The sequence below is a fragment of the Bacillus rossius genome, chromosome 16 (genome assembly GCF_032445375.1).
Source record: "Bacillus rossius redtenbacheri isolate Brsri chromosome 16, Brsri_v3, whole genome shotgun sequence".
Taxonomy (NCBI): domain Eukaryota; kingdom Metazoa; phylum Arthropoda; class Insecta; order Phasmatodea; family Bacillidae; genus Bacillus; species Bacillus rossius.
Genome location: NC_086343.1, coordinates 20,252,120 through 20,264,192, shown reverse-complemented (window position 1 = coordinate 20,264,192; position 12,073 = coordinate 20,252,120). Strand labels below are relative to the sequence as shown.

Genomic DNA, 12,073 nt, shown 5'->3' with positions numbered 1-12,073 from the left:
TTCTGTTTTATTAGCTGAATTAGTACTATTCGTATTATCAGTTACCGTTGTTGACTTGCTGAATAATAAGTTCAGCAGAACATCATTGGTTTTATTTTAACGGAATTTTTTTTTTCACCGCAGATTTTTTATTACATTATCATCATTTTAATATCTGATGTCTATTTTTCTGCATGTTTTTGGTGAAAGTTTTAAATTATAATATGTTTACATTTGTGATTTCTTCAGTCGGTTTTACAGAAGACAGTGTTCGCAAGATTTTGTCCTCATCTGTTATTGCTGTGAACTGATCTGACTCACGGTAATCAGTGATCTAATGGAATTATAAGTTTATTTGTATGGGACACATTAAAATATTTTTTTAACTCGGGGAGGGGGTTGATTTAGAAGCGTTGGAATCAGCACGAATGAACTAAATAATAATAATAACGTTAATAATAATAAAGCAGCCATGAGGACTGCCGACATAATTGAAAACTTAAACTATAAACAAACAGTGGTTATTTTTGGATATCTAAATTAATTGTTTGATCTTAAATTTAAACTTGTAAATCAAAGTAACTATTATTAATATTAATAATAGAACTAAGAAAATACAAATATAATTTGAAATAATAAATACTAACTTTGTAAACTATGATTTTGTAACATAAGAAAATACTTTTTGATAAAAATAAGAAACTTTTTCACAATTTTTACGAAAAAATATCACACAACAAATTTGTTTTATTACGTTAGTAAACTAACTCCTAAATAACTATAAAATACGCATTGCATAGTAATTGTAGGTATTAAAAAAAATATTCTTAATTTTTAGGCTATATTGCTACAAAGAATCCGTTTTCTTCGTTATTCAAACTATATATCTATATGAGAATATTAATATATTTTATACTCACTTTTTACTGCACAGTAATCGTATACTTAAGATTTAAAATAAAAATTGAACAAAAACACAATTTGAACACTAATAGGAACAGATATAGTGTTATCGTTAACACGTCACGTGGCCATGTCGATGACAACTTACATGAATTTACGGGAAGCCTAAGATGTACATCAAGTTCTGTCCCTGCTCGAACACGCCCGAATATTCACCTTCGGCCAACCTCGGGTTTATTTATATATGTTTATATTTCTCTGTTTATTTTAATGTAGCTATACTAACCTAACTAACCGTACATAGTGTTTTAAAGTGTTTTAATGTAGCTAACCTAACCGACCACTTTTAATATTTGAATTCATTTTACCTGTGCAAAAATAAAACAAATCCCGAGGTTGGCCGAAGGTGAATATTCGGGCGTCTTCGGGCAGGGACAGAACTTGATGTACATCTTAGGCTTCTCTGAATTTACTCCCTATCCAAACCTTCCCATAGAAGTTTTCACTTCAAAAAGGTATTATTGTTCGTGTGGGCTTCTCGCTTGTTCCGAAAGGTCACGACAGGAGCTCTGTGGCAGAAGGATGTGTTTCCCGGATCGCTTCGAAGCAACAGTGTTTTTCGGAACACGTATCTCCCGCCGTCGTGCGTTGCTCTCCGCATTAGCATAGCGGCGCGGCGAGGCAGTAAATACCGTCTCCCGCGCTTGCAAGCGCAGCGTTCGGACCGTGTAATCCCCTTTCAGAAACAACATTCTATCTTCTTTTTTTCTTAAAAAAAAAAAAAAGCTGCACTACGGAATTTTAAAGAGTTGCCGGCGTCCGCTTCACAAACAGCTTGTATAAAGGCTGCATTTTATGGACGGCAGATCAAATGTACAAACCGTTCTGTTGACTGCAATTACTGTTTGCCCGTGGTTCGATTTGTCTTTGCAGGCGAGCGTCAGCAGAAAAACGAAATAAGAGTTTACCTCCTTGTGAACTAAAAATAAAGAAAGAAAAGAACTTGCTTTGTTTATGTGCTACTGCTGTCGTTTATCTGCGTACACAAGTAAAGGATCGGAATATATATATATATATATATGTATATGCATTCTGAAAGGGTTTGTTACCCCTAAGACATGCAATATTTAGTTCTGTCTTTTTTTTTTAATTTCTGTCTTGCGCGGCTAGCGAAAATAATTATCTTGCTAAGCTCGGTGACTTGAGATTTATTCTTTTCTCCGGCTGAAGCCACGAGTCTTGAATACGATTCGGCAGTCAATGGACATGATTCCGTACCCATGAGAGCAAGTTTTCGAGTAACGTTCATGTCGTGTTCTTTACCAACGAACGAGGCATTATTATTTTTTGCTATTTATAATAATTCAACATAACGGTACATACCATTATAAAGAGCAAAAATGTATGTACATCGCGGAAGTTCCAACTCTGTTTCGTTAGAAAAAAAATGACACGGTGTCCTTTAAATCCGAGGTACAGAATTCTGAAACAAGATCTGCTACAAGATCGCAAACTTGACAAATATGAATGCAGTTCTGTCACGCTTTAAATTTGGGTCGCAAGTCAGTAAATGATGTTTATTATAAATAAACTATATAGAAAGTTCTAAAAGTATTACCTGTTTGTGAATTTAAGCTTGTAGGAGTATTTAATGATCATTATAAGTATTTGTAACATTTTGGGATTCATAACCAATTTTTTTTTTTTTAATTTTGATCGCTAACAATTTATAACATCCACACTACATTAAAATTACAAGGTCAGAGCTGGTCACCTCTGGTCACAGCTGAAGCCCTAAGTACTGATAAAGAAGAGAGGGCTAGCAATCCACATACAGTTCTGGTTATAAAAACGGCACTGGAATGTTTTAATAAGGTTCGCAGGCTTTTCTTGGCCATTGTCTGAAGTAGCTTGGCTTCCGAGTTGTAGCCCGTGTCCTTGGCGAATAATTCGCCGATGTTTCGGTCGATATTGCAGTCGCCGTCATCAGTAGGTAGGTGACTGCTCCCTGATGATGGCGACTGCAATATCGACCGAAACATCAGTGAATTTTTTTCGCCAAGGACACAAGCTACAACCCAGAAGCCAGGCTACTTCATGTTTTAATAATAAGGTTCTGTAGGCCTACTCCCAAACTACCCTTCAAGGGCGTTGACTTGGGAGGGGAGGTAGAGGATCAGCCGGCCTTCGGGCCGGGGGGTCGGTCTTGGGGTTGCTACTGACTCCTTTTTTGGAGAAGGTGAATTGTCGTCTGAGGTGCCAGGAGTTGTTGCCAGCGCTGTCGTCCGAAACGTGGCCCAAAAAAGGAGTGCGGAATGGGCTCAAGGATGCGAAGGGGACGCACCACAACGCCGAAATACCACAACGCCGAACGTACAATAACGCCGAAAACCATAACGCCGAATGCCAAATTGACTACAACGCCGACAGCTAGAAAACTGCTGTGTACCACAACGCCGAAATACATTAACGCCGAAGAATGTCATTGCAGGACTGCCACAAAGGTTAGGTTAGGTTAGGCTAGGCTAGGCTAGGTTAGGCTGGCCTAGGTTAGGTTAGGTACACAAATTCATTCAGTTGTTTTTTTTTTTTCATTTTGCTCCTGTGCCCCCCCCCCCTTCCCCGCAGCAACAATTTTTCGGCGTTACTGTATTTCGGCGTTGTGGTACACAGCAGTTTTCTAGCTGTCGGCTCTGCGGTCAATTTGGCATTCGGCGTTGTGGTTTTCGGCGTTATTGTACGTTCGGCGTTGCGGTATTTCGGCGTTGTGGTAACGACCCGGATGCGAACATGTAAGCCTCTCCGCGCTCGGGCCAACTCGCTGTACCTCCCTCGCAGTGCCAGGGGATGTTTACTGAAGCGGGTTTTCTGCCCCTGGAGTCCTCGTCCCGTCACCCAAAGAGGCATCTGGTGAGGCGGAGAATCCTCTTCTGCGGGCAGCACAAGGCTTGGAAACAACTTCACCTGGGGGGTTTCAGCACTGCACCGTGGGTCCCAAAGGCGGGAGATGGTAGAGGCCAGGCCTTCTGTCCTGGCGAACCTCGAGGGGGCCGGTGTGACGTCATGAGGGGCCGGCCCCGCGGGTCTCCAGTCACCCCGAGGTAGAACCAGTGGCGTAGCCAGGATTTGTGTATGGGGGGGGGGGGGTGTTAAGAAGTATGAACCCCCCCACGTATTAGAGCGGGGGCTCCGGGGGTCCTTCCCCGGGAAAATTTGGATTTTAAGGTGTAAAATAGTGCTATTATAGCAGTTTTCGGTACTTAAATTTAATTTAAATATTGTAATGGTAAATTTTTTTTATTAATTTTAATATGAAATTTGTTTGAGTGATGAATAAGAAATTAATTAAAGATTTGGTGCTAAGGGGGGGGGGGGGTTAAACCCCTAAACCCCCCCCCCTGGCTACGCCCCTGGGTAGAACCAACCCCCCCCCCCCTCCGGGTGTTACCCCCGCCGACTTCTGGGTCAACCGGCCGGTTTACGCCCTTAGCCGCCCCGGTCCTGGCCTATGCTTGTCGAGCGGGGCCCGCGCGAGTTACAATTTCCATTCTCCTGGCGCGCAACTCGCCTGCCCCCCTGAATAATGCATATTCCCCCCCCCCTCCACTCCCTTCACTGTCTGGTGGCGCGGACAGACTCCCCAACCCCCCCCCCCCCCGAGGCCATCTCTGGACCCGTCTGCGCATGCGCGCCATCTGCCTCGAGGCGACACCGGCTGGAAACGAAAGTGGGGAGAACGTGACTGGTGCAGTATCGTGATCTTCCCACCTGATCTGGTTCTCCTGCGCGTCTCTGTTTTTTGCCCGCGTTGTCTGTTTGTGCCGTCCTTGGGTTCGCCTGTTTTCAGGCTGTGTGCTGTCCAAGGAATTTTTGACGTGACAACGTCCAATAAATCGATGAACGCCGGCTGCACGCACGAAAAAGGATGACTCATTGCCCCGTCACGCACATTGTCTCGTTGCGCTTTGTCCCGTTACGCTCATTGTACGCTTGCGCCGCATCTATCTCTCTTCCTCTCGATTGGAACAACCAACGATTTGACATTTTCGAGGCACATTAAACTTGAAACACTCCCATTCGTTTCCTACTTTTCCTATCATCGTCCTATCCTTAAAAGAATAACACAGATTGGAAGAATTTAAATAGCAAACATGTATAAAAGTTATAGTTAAAATAATCTGTTCGTTAAAGTAATAAACATATTTGAATTAATGAGTGCAAATAAAATTAAATTTATCAATTAACTTGTAGATTTCATTTCACTCTTTCTTTGTATCCATACAAAATAGTGATAATTCAATAAAAATGATTCAATATTATTCATAAAAGTATGCAATAATTTCTATAATGTTTTGTTATGACGTCACGTTAAACTATCGTCCTTAAACCGACTTTACAGACAACCAATTTTTAAAAATCTTTATTTCCTGTTCTTGTTGCAACTGTCTCGTTCTAAGCACACTGCGTCTGTATGTGCTGTGATTTGTTTTCTGACTAGTTTCTTCCACGGAATTTTCTGTGCTTGTCTATGGTTTTTAACTTTTTTTTTTGACGTCGGCTGATTTTGTCTTTTTTTTATCTGTGCTTGCATGTTCATCTTCTCTGTCCGTTATTGAGGTTTCTTATGATATCAGTTTCACCAGCAACGGTGAGTACGCTGTAATTTGTATTTTACCAGGAAAGTACTTAGAAACTCAGTTGCAAACGATTATCACTTGTATAACTGCAAACCAGAGGTTTCTATCATTTGTAATTTTACAAAGCTCTGCCTTGCAGTATTACATGTGATATCGTTGGTAACTTGAGTTTCCTTGTAAAAGTACAACAATATTTTACAATGTATGTCCAAGAAAACACCTTAAATCGGTCCTCACCATTGAAACAACCATTCAAAGAACGCATCACGTTTTAAATAATTTCATGGACATACCGCCATTTCTGGCTTACACTGACTGGTTGTCGCAGGAAAACCTCAAGGATCGATGAGTATCGCGGCCATTGTCGGAAGTTTCTTGGCTTGTTGGTTCTAGCCGCGTCGAGAACGAAGAATTCACCTCACGTTTCGGTCGACATTGCAGTCGCCATCATCAAGGTAGCGGTCACCCGCAGTTATACTGCACCCCGAAGATGGCCACTGCAATGTAGATCAAAACGTACGGTGAAGCGGCCAGAACCAACAAGTCGAGCAACTTCAACAAAGATCAACGCATAAACACACGGCAAACAAGCCTATATCAGATGATGTCAAATTTTACATACCTAACCAACACAGATATTTCCGTGGAATAAATGAAGTCAGGAAAATAACTATAGGACAACCGAACAAAGTAAGCTGACAACGAATAGTTTTGCTATCCCTTATCATTTTACAAACTAAAATATTTATTTGCCAAATTTTACTTAAAAGTAACTTTATTAGTTATACTCGATTATGAGAGAAAATATCGTTTTATACTCTTTTGAATGACTTGTGATATTTAGCTTCACTGAGGATTTCATGACGTGAGAAGTTTCAAGCCTGGTGCTAAAAACTCAGATTTCATTAAGGCTAGGTAATTTTATTTTCTCATTATTTTTGTTTTATTGCCATCTGTAAGTACGTTTACCTGCATAATTGGAAAAAAAAAATTCTTGTTTCCAGTATTTGTAAAATATGAGTCAGATATTAATAACCAATCATTTTTGACTCAGTAAGCTTTATAAAGTTTGTAGATGTTCAAGATTTATTAACTGATCGAGATATATGAATAGCGTCTGTTCACCAAAAGAATTTAAGAAAATTTCGAGGAGTCGTGTTTTCGGGTTTTGTTTTTAGACGGTATTTTTTTTTTTTTTTTTAGAGTAAAAGTGGCTGTAAACGGGTGTTCTCAGACTCCTCAGTCAGGCATGAAACACCCGGTGCAGATTATTAGCGGCATGTGTTACACCTTCTTGTCTTCATTTTTCCGCCATGTAATGTTACGATCACCGCACGACGAGAAGACTGCGCGCCAGTCCAGAACCAGACACCGCGCTAGAAGCACCAGCGAGCGAATCATTCTTCGGACGTAGTTAGCAGACGCGCCGTTATTTTTTCTTCTCTCCCCTGAATAATGTTAAAAGTTTGTCGCGAATCCCTGGTTGTATCGCAGTCTTCTACTTGTTTTTTTTTTTTTTATCCATCACGTAGTAGGACTACTGGTCCTCGCGTTTCTTACCCCCCCCCCCCCCCCCCCGTCTTCCCCCATAGATGAAGACTCGCTAGACGGCGGCCAATTAACGACGCCGCCGGCCAGTAAACAAACGTGACTCGTGGGCAGGTATCCTGGAGGATTGCGGGGGGGAATGGGTTAAAAGGGGAGGGGGAGGGAATGTTTTGCGAGAGCAGACGGTGTAACGGATCGGGCGCGTCGAGATGAAAAGAAAAAAAAAATGAAACCGGTTCGGAATTATTCTCGTGGAGTGATCCAGAGTCTCGGGGATAAAAAAAAAAAAACATATTCCAGCGATCTGCTCTGCCGAAATCTGACTGTTCCTTTTTGATGTTTATAACGACAGTTGGCGGTAATTTCGTGAATGGACCGGCAAGTTGCATGCAGTGGCGGATCCAGAGGTTCACCTCGGAGGGGGCACTCTAGGATTCCAGAGTAGCCAGAGAAAAAATGTCTTAAAATTACTAAATTTGTATTTAATCTACTCACACTACACATAACATCCTACCACCAGATTTTATGATTCTACAAGAAATTCATTAATTATTATATTAAAATATTTTATTGGTTTCAGAAACAATCATTTTTGTCGGCAATATTAATGTAGCAGACAACTGGTTTTTCGGGGGGGGGGGGGGTTGCACTTGCCCCTGGTGCCCCCCCCCCCCTTGGATCCGCCACTGGTTGCATAGAACGGAAATGTGTAACCATGGTTCTGTCATCTGTAGCGGATTGCAATTCCAGAAGCAAATATCTCTAATAATAACTTTTTTGTATAAGACGTATTATATATATTATATGTTCATATAATTATAATAATGAAGCTTTTAAAAAAGTAAAATGTATGATAAACTGACGAGATGTGAATTAATATGAGCTAAATTACTAGTTTACTGACACACTACACTTTGCCATAACCTGCATGATTAAGGCGTATAGGCTTCGGCCTGAGACGCACTTAGAGTCTTCCCTACCCAGACCTCTCCCGCACACTCATAGCTTTAAGTCAGGTTAGGAAAAAAAAAACACTTTGCCGCTGTGCTACAGAAACTCGTAAACTTTGTTGGATACATTACGTCATAAATGTAATAACACTAGTTTCAACACGAATTTTTTTTTTTTAAGTAGTGATAATTTCGCATTAAGATGATTTAAGTTTACAAGATACATCCCTAGATAGTTTCACTATTGCAACGTTTCATTCGACACGCAAATATTTTTGGTGCGTGATCCGGTGTCCGGAAACGAGGACATACTCTGGCACGTGCTGCCAGGCGCAAGTCCGCCATCTGGACGGATTCGTGTCGTGGGTACAGTGGAAACTGAAGAACGCTAGCTCAAGCACTAACATACTTCGTGCAAATAAATTACTAGCTCAAAATTCTAGGGGGTATAGTATCTCGTAGAGACCGGAAAAAATTCGCGGATTCATTTCACGACAGCCTGAAATACAAATAGTTACACCTCAGTGCTGTCTCTGCTAATGGCTCACAACTCACCTGGATGACTCTAGGCCAATGAGAAACACCCGACCAAAGCTTTATCGAATCACAGGCTGCTACGTTGGGACGTCTCACAAGACAGCAGCCAATGAGTAGATGGCATTTGACTGAGTGTACGTAGAACTATGGAGTTCATCCTACAGGTCATTGAACCCGCGAATTTTTCCGGTCCCTAAGTATCTGGTATTGTACACACCCCTCATACAAAAGGCTTCGCTAGATTCACTTAGTAATATGTGGAAACTAAGAAAAAAGGACAACAAGATTTGTGATATTGGCCATCATATGTTATTCTTTCCTTTTATTCATCTCCTCAAACTACCATTATTTTGTAGATCGTCGTTTCTTATGAATACCAACTGAGGCGCTTTTTGTAGTAGACAGTTTTTATTTATTTATTACACCAAAACATTTTGAAGTTGCTTTGAAAGAAATATTTTTTTGTAGTAGCACGGGTTTTTTTAATTGAGGAAAGGTAATTACTATATTCAACAGTTGCAAACCTGATTTTTTTGGGTAGATAAAAATCTCGATCAATCGAAACAAAAATCACACTTGCAAGTCCAATAACACACAATGAAAACTCAAGAGTTAAGTATGTTTTCACATCGCACTTACAAACTGAATACGTATTTATTTTTATTGTATAAACTTTGTTTAAAAAGATTTTATTTTATTTTAATCTACTATTATATCTGTTGACGTGGCCATGTTTTCTACTTGAACTACCTCTATCACAGCAGGGATCATATTTCAACAAAATATTTCTATATTTTTTCTTTAATATTGTTTAAATATTTTCATTAATAGATTTACACATTAAAAATTTTTGTTGGCAAAAAAATTGTTATGGTATAAACGCCAACAAATATACAGTTTCTCTCTAATAGTACACTACGGTTTTTAAAAATAAATTCTTGGAAAACTAACAGTTGTTTCGGCACATTGAAGTAAAACATTAAAAATATTAAGTTAATTTTTTATCGATTGGCGACTGTTCAAGCTAGAATATCGTTTGGACGTTATCTGTGCTACCATTTATTATATAGTTTTACTTTTGCCTACCAAAACTGCATGTAACTAACTCAATTGGTTTTATGTTGTCAACACAAAGGGATTTTTCAATGTCCACTAAACAGCTTGTTAATAAAATGAGTTTGCTGTCACTAATAATTTATTTTGTTGTGGCTACACAATTATTTTTGCAGTCACTACAAAATACTTGGAGGGGTTTTGTAATGTACTGACCAGTGCATGAGTGTAACATGTTGTAACTTGCCTGTACTATTTGCCGCGCTAACACAGCTGCCTTGTTACAGGTCGTAATGCTCTTCTTCTCGCAACGGAGTACAGAAACTTCAACCTCCTGAGAGTAATTCAGCCGCAGTATAATTTCGGTGAGTACACATTCTTCTGCAGAAGAAATTTCATTGCAAATCGAATTTTAGCTATCTTAGACTTTTTAATGTCACGAAAATCTTGCATACAGTGTCTATTTTTTGTTGCTTCTATATTCCTATTAAGCTTTTTCTAAGATTTTTTTTCTCTCCAGAAAAAACCTTTTCCTGTTACAATGAATTTGACAAATTTATATTCTAAGTGTAAATTCATGCAGAAAAAGCTTTCTCACTTAATGTAAGAAAAAATAATTTACTTAAAATAAAAAAGTTATAAAGTTCATTCAGATATAAATTCAACGTAAGAAAATGTAAAACCAATCCTTTAAAAGTAGCAAGTATTATTTTTTGAAAGACTTGAAGCATCTTATGTTGTGCTGGTTATGATTGTTGACATTTATACATACATTGCTACTCAAAAAAACATTACTGCCTAAAAATTGTATATTTGCTGCTTTTCAAAGTTTTGTGTGTTCTTAAAAATAACCAAAAACAATTTTTCAAAAATGTAATTTTCTTGCTAAAAACTATGCATGAATTTATATCAGCTTCCCAGAATACTATAATTTTAAGTCATACAGAAGGTTGTTCAATGTTTTACACAAAGCACCAAAAGAAGATATATTAGCTATACTTAGCTTGCAGAATAAATCCTTGTAAAATTTACGAATTTATTTTTAACGGTTTGTGTGATTCTTCCGTTGATTCTTCGGGAAGGTCTCAAAACCTCGGGAAGCGGTTCTCGGTAAAACTCGTTCACTGATTTGTAGAGACCGGAAAAATTCGCGAATTCATTTCTCGATAGGCTAAAATACAAATATTTATACATCAGTGCTGCCTCTGCTATTGGCTCACTACTCACCTGGATTACTCTGGGCCAATGAGAAACGCCCGACCAAAGCTTTATCGAATAACAGGCTGCTACGCTGGGACGTCTCACAAGACAGCAGCCAATATGAGTGGGTGGCATTTGACCCGAGTGTACGTAGAACTATGGAGTTCATCCCACAGGTCATTGAACCCGCGAAATTTTTCCGATCCCTACTGATTTGTCGGTCAGAGGAAACTTTTAAACTGCAGTTTCAGTGAAGAAGAAAAAAAATATTCCGCAGATTGAAATAACGCATTCGATTCCAGAGATTGGCGTTCTCATTACGGTCTGGTCGCTAAGCTGTGCTGCCGACACGGGCAAACGAACCCACAACCCGGCGTCACGCTCGGGTTTTCACGCTCAGTGGGAGCGCGTGGCAGGCAGCGCGTGGCGTGGAAAATGTTTGCCATGCGTAGTCAATACAATAAAAAAAAAAAAAACAAGGTCAGCTGTCACGCTCTGTTTGGTGAGTTTCCATTATGCTGCGACACCTTCGGCCTCCAATAATTTGAAACTACGGCTGAGTGTGTTACGAAGTCTTATAACTAGGGACACCTGCATTTCGCGATTTCATTTGACGTCAAGGTATTTCACAAAACACTGTAGCTTTTTCTAAGAGTCATGGCTAGAGACCCGTAAATTCGTGGGTTCAATGACCTCCAGGATAGACTCCAATATCCTCTACACACTCGGGCAAATGCCAACTGTTCATTGGCTGCTGACTTGTGAGTCGTCTCGACTGAGTGTCTGTGATTCGACACTTCTATGAGTGAGGGTCTCTAATTGGCCCTCAGTCCTCCAGATTAACAGTGAACCAATGACAGAAGCAGCACTAAGGTATAATTATTTGAATTTTAGCATAACACGAAATGAACCCGCGAATTTTTCGGGTCTCTAGTCATGGCAAATTGTGAGGGTGCAGCAGTACGGTGACCACATTCTCATTGGCCCCGTCAAGAGCGGGACGACACCTCTCACCGACCTCAGCCGATAACCACAGGAGAAAAGCTACAGTATTTTGTGAAGTACCTTGGACACGAAATGTATTCGCGAAATACAGGTGTCCCTACTTATAACGTAACTCACTTGACCGTCTTTTCTATTCTATTTCAGAATTTCATTACACCGAAAATACTCACCCCAGAGAGTCCACATCATTAGTTTTCTGATGTGATATAAAGTAAAATATTGCAAATAAAAATTCTACCTATTTTTTGTAGTGTGTTGACT

At 39.8% G+C, this 12,073-nt stretch overlaps 1 protein-coding gene across 4 annotated transcripts in view; it reads left to right on the top strand.

The window, feature by feature from the left end:
- LOC134540206 (uncharacterized) overlaps positions 1-12,073 on the top strand; it is a 316,176-nt gene that overhangs the window by 218,311 nt on the left and 85,792 nt on the right. For all 4 annotated transcript variants that reach the window (XM_063382792.1, XM_063382791.1, XM_063382789.1 and 1 more), the window contains one exon: positions 9,895-9,972. The gene's annotated coding sequence lies outside the window, so the exon portion shown is untranslated. The remainder of the gene's footprint in view (positions 1-9,894; positions 9,973-12,073) is intronic.